Genomic DNA, 10,322 nt, shown 5'->3' with positions numbered 1-10,322 from the left:
AAAAGAAGAAGAACATTTACTCATGAGTGAATAATCTAATTATTTTGAGCAATTCCTAAATTCTACGATCGAAAACGGAAGCTTCCGTTCCAACCTCCATTCTCTCCGCACCTTTAAATCGGCCACATCGCATACGGGTCACCTTCATCGCTGTTCGCCTATTCGCAGTATGGACAGGCTGGCGACCGCCTTAACGTTACCGCCGCCATCATCGAGCAACTTCACCGAATCAGTGAAGATCTGTGAAGATCTCATCGAAGAAGAAGAGGGAAGAAAGAAGAAAAAAGGAAAAAGAAAGAAGAACGAAGAGAGAAATACATATAAGGGAAAAAGGGATAAGGGAGAAGGGAAGAGGAAGAAGGGAGAAGGAAGAAGGAGGAAGAAATTAGAAGGAATGAAAAGCGAAAAAGGAAAAAGGAAGAATGAAAAACGAAGAAGAAACACGAAGAAGCAAAAATAAAAAGAAAGAAAGAAAGAAGAAACGAGAAAGAAGAAGGAAAAGGAAGAAGAAAAATAAAGGAGGAAAGAAGAAGGAAGAAGATAGAAAAATGAAGAAATATAGAAGAAGCGAGAAGGAGGAGGTAATATGAAGGAAGAACTTCTCATTTTTCACTTTTTGCTTCTTTCTGCTCATTCGGCTTAATGTCCATTCGATCTAATGGCCATTCGGCCCAGTACTGGTAGTTTTCGTGATCGTCATGTTAAAGCGAAAACAGTTGTATTTTCATTTTCAAGAGACCAAATGAAAATGTAGCGGATTCCCGGTCACCTGTCACATTACAAGCAGTCATGATTTATTTATTTATTCAGACTAAGGCCGAAGTGGCCTGTGCGATATATAAAAGTCTTCTCCATTCGGCTCGGTCCATGGCTACACGTCGCCAACCACGCAGTCTACGGAGGGTCCGCAAGTCATCTTCCACCTGATCGATCTACCTTGCCCGCTGCGCACCTCACCTTCTTGTGCCCGTCGGATCGTTGTCGAGAACCATTTTCACCGGGTTACTGTCCGACATTCTGGCTACGTGCCCAGCCCACCGCAGTCGTCCGATTTTCGTGGTGTGAACGATGGATGGTTCTCCCAACAGCTGATGCAACTCGTGGTTCATTCGCCTCCTCCACGTACCGTCCGCCATCTGCACCCCACCATAGATGGTACGCAGCACTTTCCTTTCGAAAACTCAAAGTGCGCGTTGGTCCTCCACGAGCATCGTCCAGGTCTCGTGTCCGTAGAGGACTACCGGTCTAATGAGCGATTTGTAGATTGACAGTTTGGTACGGCGGCGAACTCCATTCGATCTGAGCGTCTTGCGGAGTCCAAAGTACGTACGATTTCCAGCCACTGTGCGTCTCCGAATTTCTCTGCTGGTATCATTTTCGGCAGTCACCAGTGAGCCCAAGTACACAAATTCTTCCCAAGTACATCGATGCAAACTCGCGGTGGGTGGCTCACATTGTCTTCTCTTGAACCTCTTCCTATCACGTACTTTGTCTTCGACGTGTTAATGACTAGTCCGATCCGCTTGGCTTCCCTCTTCACTCTGATGTAGGCTTCCTCCATCTTCTCAAAGTTACGTGCCATAATATCTATGTCGTCGGCGAAGCCAAATAGCTGGACGGACTTATTGAAAATTGTACCACTCGTGTTAATCCCTGCTCTTCGTATTACCCCTTCCAATCCGATGTTGAATAGTAGACACGAAAGACCATCATCTTGCCGTAACCCTCTGCGCGTTTCGAAGGGACTCGAGAATGCCCCTGAAACTCGAACTGCCCACATCACCCGATCCATCGTCGCTTTGATCAACCGTTTCAGTTTATCCGGAAATCCGTGTTCGTGCATTAGCTGCCACAGCTGGTCTCGATCGATTGTATCATATGCGGCTTTGAAGTCGATGAATAAATTATATGTGGGCACGTTGTATTCGCGGCATTTCTGCAGTACTTAAGGAATGGCAAACACCTGGTCCGTGGTAGAGCGTTCGCCCATAAAACCCGCCTGGTACTGCCCCACGAACTCCCTTGCAATTGGTGCTAATCGACGGCATAAAATTTGGGAGAGTACCTTGTAGGCGGTGTTCGGCAATGTGATTGCGCGGTAGTTGCTACAATCCAGCTTATCGCCCTTTTTGTAGATGGGACACACTACACCTTCCATCCACTCCTGCAGCAAAACTTCCTCCTCCCAAATCTTGATAATGAGCGCTCTAGCCAGTGCCTCACCACCGTGTTTAAATAGCTCTCCTGGTAGTTGGTCAACCCCAGGGGCTTTGTTGTTTTTCAGCCGGCCAATCTCCTCCTGGATTTCCTGGAGATCCGGAGCCGGTTGAATTATGCCCTGCGCGTGTTCCCCCAGGTCCATCACCATACCGCCATCTTCGTCTGCCACATCGCCATTCAGGTGCACTTCGTAGTGCTGCCGCCACCTTTGGATCACCTCACGCTCGTTGGTAAGAAGGTTCACGTTTATGTCCTTACACATCCCATGCAACATTTTAAGTTTTATAACGCTCTTGAAGACCATAATTTACTCTTCAAGAGTGCGATAAAACCAGTATATTACCAAAATGTTACTAGGGATATCAGGCTGTGGCACGTGGCCCTTACGTGAACGGTTCAACTTCTCATAGAACTTTCGTGTGTTATTACCGCGGTACGGTTGCTCCGTCTCTTCACGGTCTCGATCTTTCTGCTGACGCTTTCTCCTCCGGAAAATCGAGTTTTGTCTGTTCCGTGCCTGTTTATATCGTGCCTCGTTCGCCCTCGTGCGGTGTTGCAGCAATCTCGCCCATGCTGCATTTTTCTCTTCTACTAACTGCTTACATTAACCGTCATACCAGTCGTTTCTCTGATCCGGGGGCACCGTGCCAAGTGCAGCGGTTGCGGTGCTACCAATGGCGGATCGAATATCTCTCCAGCCATCTTCAAGAGATGCTGAGCCTAGCTGCTCTTCCGTTGGGAGTGCCATTTCCAGCTGCTGCGCGTATTCTTGGGCTAGTCTACCGTCTTGTAGCCGCCCAATGTTAAGCCGCGGCGTGCGACTTCGACGCGTGTTGTACACCGTCGAGAGTTTTGAGCGCAGGCATACTGCAACGAGGTAGTGGTCCTATATTGTGGTTATAATTCAATATTCGCACTGCGGTAAGCGCGGACGTTCATTTTCAAACTAACAGCCCCGAACGATTTGAATCACTGCTGATTTTACCCTTATAATAGCAATCCCGCGTTTATCGGCTGATAACGATCGTCGTTGGTGGTAACCGTAGATTGGTAGCCAGCAATCGAGGGGATGCTCGATGCAGCTTACATTGATCTCCAACAAACTGTGTTGTTCGAGATTTGAAATTACTGCGGATTATGGAGACAATTTATTTTTTTGATGACCCAAGTAACACCAAGCGTTACAATATTGCACATATCAAGCTCTATCTGGTAAAAGGGCGAATGTCGCAAGAGAGGATTCTCTTCGTCGACTTCCCCTCTTTTAAATAAAAGTGACAAGCAGTGGATTTCATCGCGGTTTATCACCTCAGAATGCAAGTTTTCATTGTTTTCTTTCGTTCTGAGGGGGAAAACCGCAACGAAATCATCTGCTTGTCACTTTAATTTAAAAGAGGGGAAGTCGGCGAAGAGAATTCTCTCTTGCGACATTCGCCCTTATTCCAGATAGAGCTTGATATATCAATCTACATATTCGAAGGTTTGGCCCAATTTATAAAAGAAAATAATTACCGATTTTTTATTTTGTAGGACTGTAATCATGAGCTTCCTACTTACCGCACAACTGCTTTAGCTACAATCACAATCGATTCTTAATGAATCGCGAACAATATTGAGTACTTTGCACTTTATTAGACTCCTGGGCTGAAATTATTTGCTCAGTTACGATCTCTCAGCTCAATATTAAACGCATGATTGTTACGGGAGAGGGTCAGAGTTTTGTGACAGTTTTTGACAGGGGGAGGGAGGGGGTTCGTCTTATGTGACGTTCATCCACAAGAAAAAAAAAACCTGAAAACATTGTAGTAACAACTTGCAAACATATTCAAACTGTTAGTAAGGGTCGCAACTCACTATGTTATTGTAAAAATAGTGTACGAAAAAGAAAAACCAAAATAATCGCCAAAATAAAAAATGATACATGTACACTAGGGTGGTTCAAAAAATCGATTTTGCTCCATAGTGCTCATCTGATTCTTTACCATGTTCTGAGTGTCCTCTGAAAGTTTGAGCTCATTTGGATTAAAACTGATTTAGCACAAGCCGTTTCAAGTTTGCATGCAAATTAGTATGTGGAATTTTATTTTTTCATTATATTGTTCATGACGTTTCCCCATTAAGCGCAAATTAAAAGAAAACCTACATAGCTAAAAGGGATACTGAACAGCTTTCACCCAACGAAAACCGCATGTTGATTAATCGTCCCAATAATTAGTAATCGATTTTAAGACAGGTTGCGAATCTTTAGTCATGATCGTTAAACTTCTTTGAGGGCATCACTGAAATGTGCAGTGCAACATAGTAGCCTGAATTTGTGTGTGCTATCTTTCGCGCCACGAGCAGCAATGTTGCCTGTTGGGGAGCTACGCAATTAGCTCCAGAAAACCACGGTATGGATTAAATTCGATTACTAATTATTGGAACGATTAATTTAGATGCGGTTTTCGCTGAGTGAAAGCTCTTGAGTATTCCTTTTAGCTATGTAGGTTTTCTTTTAACCTGCGCTTAATGAGGAAGCGTCATTATCAGTATAATGAAAAAATAAATTTCCCCATACTAATTTGCATGCAAACTTGAAACGGCTTGTGCTAAATCAGTTTTAATCCAAATGAGCTCAAATTTTCAGAGGACACTCAGAACATGGTAAAGAATCAGATGAGCACTGTGGAGCAAAATCGATTTTTTGAACCACCCTAATGTATACGTACAGGGGGAGGAGGGGAGTCAATGATTTGTGACAGTTTGTGACAGGAGGGGGGAAGGGGGTTGAAAATGCCGAAAAACGATGGACGTAATTTTTTAACGATCCCAATAGAAAACTTTATGGAAATAAATTTTACTTCAGTCTGGCGATTAACGTGGATGCGTATATGCAATTCTTTGACGTTGCTTAACGACCATCCGAAAGTGCAGTTGATTGCCAGGTTTCAAAGCCTATTGTTGATCCGAAAGATACCAAAAGTTAGTTAGTACAATGCTGATTGCGGGTTACTGCTAATAGTATTGGCATCGTAATAGCCAATCAGAAAAGGTTTGCATGGGTCTCTGCTTATCAGACAACAACATTAGAAGCTAATCTGTTCTGACACGCATTTGTAGAATGTCAACTTCTCAATTCTGATCAATAGTAATTTGACAGATTACTAGGATGAGGAAATTAGTCCAGTCATTGACAATTTTCGCAGCAGTCTAAACATTGATAGCATAGACAATACAAGTTGAGCAGATTACACTCTGCGCATGTCATACACAGCGGGGCAGCATTCGCTTGCGGAAGGAACAATATTTTGAACCCAGAGTAACAAAAAGTTAGAGGTTAGACTCTGTTAGGGATTGGTTAGATATGCTAATCTTCGCAAACATAACCATTTTCATGTTTTATGCTGATGTTGATTTTATTTTTCATTTTGACAGTTCTTCTCGTTCGACATCGGTGCCGGCCGGCATCGATTGCTGTTGTGAAAAAAATGGAGACTGAATCATTTCGAATTGGTATTGAGCTGTTTTGAGGTTTTCAGCAAATGAAAATCCCACCGAAGCTGAAATTCGATCGTTTGGGTGTGCGGCATTTCAACATCGGTGAATAACGTGCTACAATCGGCAAATGAATCCGGATGACGAACTCTGGATTACCCTGGCTGAGTAAAATCTCTGAAAATCAAATATGTGTTTGAGCCATTGGAACCGGAATGTTGTTTCCATCGCCCACCGGGAAAAGATTACAGGTAGCTGGCAGCAATACGGTACCGTATCACATCTGGCTGTACGGAACATCCAAGGACTAATCATGTAAGTTTTCTCTGCAAATGTAAATTTATAATGTTTATATTGAATTTTGTCTCCATGATTTACACCAAGCAGTCAATGCCAGTCAGAATCCCGAAAGCGAATGCAGGTAACCAGCGTATGTTCAAATTACCCTATCGACGCTGAAAAACACCGACGCTGAAATTTGAGCGTTTGCCTGTTTGGCGTTTTAACACCGGCGAATAACACACTCTTGTTTCGTATCGTCGTAGTGGAGGAGTTCCTTCCGGCTGATCGGAATATCCAAGGATTAATCACGTGAGTATTCTCTGCACATGTGGGTTCTTTATATGTATTCATATTGAATTGTGTTTTCAGGATTTGCACCATGTAGGCAATTCCAGCCGGAATCCCGAAAGAGAATGCAGGTACCCTGCAGCGTAGGTAAAAATGATCAAACAAAAATACCATCGAAGCTGAAATTCTAATGTTTGACTCTTCTGCGTTTCAACACCGGGGACAGAACAACAATAATCGGCGTATAACACCTGCAGAGCCACCGGAAACAAAATATTATTTTCATTGCCAGGCAGGATTCTGGTACCATATCGCATCCGGCTATTCGGAATATTTAAGGATTAATCATGTAAGTTTTCTCTGCAAATGTAAATTCATTATGTTGATATTGAATTTTGTCTCCAGGATTTGCACCATGTAAGCACTGCTAGTCGGTATTCCGAAGAGAACGCTGGTGCCCAGCAGACTAAATGATCTAATCGACGACAATCAAATGAAAATAATACCACCGAAGTCGAAATTCGAGCGTTTGGCTGTTCGGCGTTTTAACACCGGTAACAGAACAACAATAAGCGACGAATAACGTATCGAAGCGAATTCCTTGTATGAAAACGCATATGTGTATTAGCCACCGGAAGCATGATGTCGTTTCTATCGCCTACAACGGAATAGATGAAAAGAAGCTGTCAGCAATTCGGTATAGCATCCGGCTGTAAGGAATATCAGGATTAATTTTGTCTTCAGGATTTGCACCCCATAATCAATGTCAATGAATCATTGGCAGTGGCTGATTTTCTACCCGTCGCTGCCACATCCAGGCATTATCGTATATGCGCAAATAGTTAGCATGAATTAACCGCCAGAAATTTGTATGGCGAAAGACATCTAACGTGGGTTTTCTCACAATTAGGAACTTTTCATGAAAAACTATTTGGTACCGGTTGTGTAGGAAGGTATCCGCTACTACGCCTACCAAATATTTTTTTAATTTTAATTTAATTTTAATTTAATTTTAATTTAATTTTAATTTAATTTTAATTTAATTTTAATTTAATTTTAATTTAATTTTAATTTAATTTTAATTTAATTTTAATTTAATTTTAATTTAATTTTAATTTAATTTTAATTTAATTTTAATTTAATTTTAATTTAATTTTAATTTAATTTTAATTTAATTTTAATTTAATTTTAATTTAATTTTAATTTAATTTTAATTTAATTTTAATTTAATTTTAATTTAATTTTAATTTTAATTTAATTTTAATTTAATTTTAATTTAATTTTAATTTAATTTTAATTTAATTTTAATTTAATTTTAATTTAATTTTAATTTAATTTTAATTTAATTTTAATTTAATTTTAATTTAATTTAATTTAATTTTAATTTAATTTTAATTTAATTTTAATTTAATTTTAATTTAATTTTAATTTAATTTTAATTTAATTTTAATTTAATTTTAATTTAATTTTAATTTAATTTTAATTTAATTTTAATTTAATTTTAATTTAATTTTAATTTAATTTTAATTTAATTTTAATTTAATTTTAATTTAATTTTAATTTAATTTTAATTTAATTTTAATTTAATTTTAATTTAATTTTAATTTAATTTTAATTTAATTTTAATTTAATTTTAATTTAATTTTAATTTAATTTTAATTTAATTTTAATTTAATTTTAATTTAATTTTAATTTAATTTTAATTTAATTTTAATTTAATTTTAATTTAATTTTAATTTAATTTTAATTTAATTTTAATTTAATTTTTAATTTAATTTTAATTTAATTTTAATTTAATTTTAATTTAATTTTAATTTAATTTTAATTTAATTTTAATTTAATTTTAATTTAATTTTAATTTAATTTTAATTTAATTTTAATTTAATTTTAATTTAATTTTAATTTAATTTTAATTTAATTTTAATTTAATTTTAATTTAATTTTAATTTAATTTTAATTTAATTTTAATTTAATTTTAATTTAATTTTAATTTAATTTTAATTTAATTTTAATTTAATTTTAATTTAATTTTAATTTAATTTTAATTTAATTTTAATTTAATTTTAATTTAATTTTAATTTAATTTTAATTTAATTTTAATTTAATTTTAATTTAATTTTAATTTAATTTTAATTTAATTTTAATTTAATTTTAATTTAATTTTAATTTAATTTTAATTTAATTTTAATTTAATTTTAATTTAATTTTAATTTAATTTTAATTTAATTTTAATTTAATTTTAATTTAATTTTAATTTAATTTTAATTTAATTTTAATTTAATTTTAATTTAATTTTAATTTAATTTTAATTTAATTTTAATTTAATTTTAATTTAATTTTAATTTATTTTAAATTAAATTTTAATTTAATTTTAATTTAATTTTAATTTAATTTTAATTTAATTTTAATTTAATTTTAATTTAATTTTAATTTAATTTTAATTTTATTTTAATTTTAATTTTAATTTTAATTTAATTTTAATTTAATTTTAATTTAATTTTAATTTAATTTTAATTTAATTTTAATTTAATTTTAATTTAATTTTAATTTAATTTTAATTTAATTTTAATTTAATTTTAATTTAATTTTAATTTAATTTTAATTTAATTTTAATTTAATTTTAATTTAATTTTAATTTAATTTTAATTTAATTTTAATTTAATTTTAATTTAATTTTAATTTAATTTTAATTTAATTTTAATTTAATTTTAATTTAATTTTAATTTAATTTTAATTTAATTTTAATTTAATTTTAATTTAATTTTAATTTAATTTTAATTTAATTTTAATTTAATTTTAATTTAATTTTAATTTAATTTTAATTTAATTTTAATTTAATGCATCTCGAAAATTAAATAATGCATCTGTCCCATGGCATTCCTGGAGGAATCTCCGATGAAACTCTTGGAAGAATCCCCAAATGTGGAGGAATTTCCAAAGGAACCTCTACAGGAATATACGAAAGATTTCCTTGAGGAATCTCCGAAAGAACTCTTGAACTCGCTTCTGGAGGGATCTCCGAAACAACTTCTGCATTATTTTCCAAGAAATATATGAAGAAACTCTTGCAGAATTCTCCTAAAAGTTTCTGCGAAAGAACTTGTGGAGGAACTTATGAAATAATACTTACAGGAATCTTCGAAGGAACTCCTGGAGTAGTCTCAGTAGGAATTTCTAAAAGAAACTCTGAAGGTATTCTTAGAGGAAACTCTAAAGGAACTTCTGGAGAATTTTTCGAAGATACTTCTGAAGGAAGCTCCAAAAGAACTTGCGGAGGAATTTCCGAAGAAACTCATGCAGGAAGCTTCGAAGGCACTTCTGCAGGAGTCTCAGTAGGAATGTCTGGAGGAATTCCTGAAGGAATCTCCAAATGAACGTCTTGAGGAATCACCGAAGAAATTCCAGGAGGAATCTCCGAAAAAATTCCTGGAGGAATCTCTGAAAGAACTGCTGCAGGAAACTCCGAAGAAACTCATGGAGGAATCTCATAAGGAACTTCTGGAGGATACTTCGAAGAAATTCTTGGAGCAATCCCAAAAGAATTCCTGGAGGAATGTTAAAAGGATTCCTGGAACAATATTTAAAAAGATCTCTGAAGGAATCTACGAATGAAACCCTGAATTTATCTCTAAAGGAACTTCCAAAGCATTCTTGAAGGAATTTATGAAGAAATTGCTGAATACATTTGTGAAAGAATACCTAGAGGAATTTTTCAAAGGAACTCCGAAAGGAATTTTTACAGGAACTCCTGAATGAATATTAAAAAGAACTCCTGGAGGAATCTACGAAATAATTTCTGAGAGCATCTCAGTAAGAATTCCTAGAATCTCCAACGGAACTTCTGGAGGAATCTCCGAAACAACTTCTGGAGGTATTCCGGTACTCTTGAAGGAATTTCCAAATAAATGCGGTAGAATCTACGAAAGAACTTGTGGAGGAATTTTCGAAGGAAGACAATTACTTTGATAATATATAAAGTTATTTACTATGTCATTTATTTATAATTCTGTTTCTTCGTTTTCGGTTTCGGATTGCTACTACAATTGGTACTCTTGAGC

At 35.0% G+C, this 10,322-nt stretch overlaps 1 long non-coding RNA gene across 2 annotated transcripts; it reads left to right on the top strand.

The window, feature by feature from the left end:
• Positions 1 to 5,554: 5,554 nt before the first annotated feature.
• On the top strand, positions 5,555 to 6,725 carry LOC134203301 (uncharacterized). 2 transcript variants are annotated; one of them, XR_009977563.1, is made up of 4 exons: positions 5,555 to 6,009; positions 6,082 to 6,285; positions 6,346 to 6,613; positions 6,670 to 6,725. It is a non-coding gene; the product is annotated as an uncharacterized LOC134203301 (long non-coding RNA). The 2 variants fall into 2 exon arrangements; XR_009977564.1 differs by having other exon boundaries at positions 6,079 to 6,285.
• Positions 6,726 to 10,322: the final 3,597 nt, after the last annotated feature.

The sequence above is a fragment of the Armigeres subalbatus genome, unplaced genomic scaffold (genome assembly GCF_024139115.2).
Source record: "Armigeres subalbatus isolate Guangzhou_Male unplaced genomic scaffold, GZ_Asu_2 Contig1745, whole genome shotgun sequence".
Lineage (NCBI taxonomy): Eukaryota > Metazoa > Arthropoda > Insecta > Diptera > Culicidae > Armigeres > Armigeres subalbatus.
The sequence above is the reverse complement of the archived record's forward strand: the minus strand, read 5'-3'. Positions and strand labels throughout refer to the sequence as shown.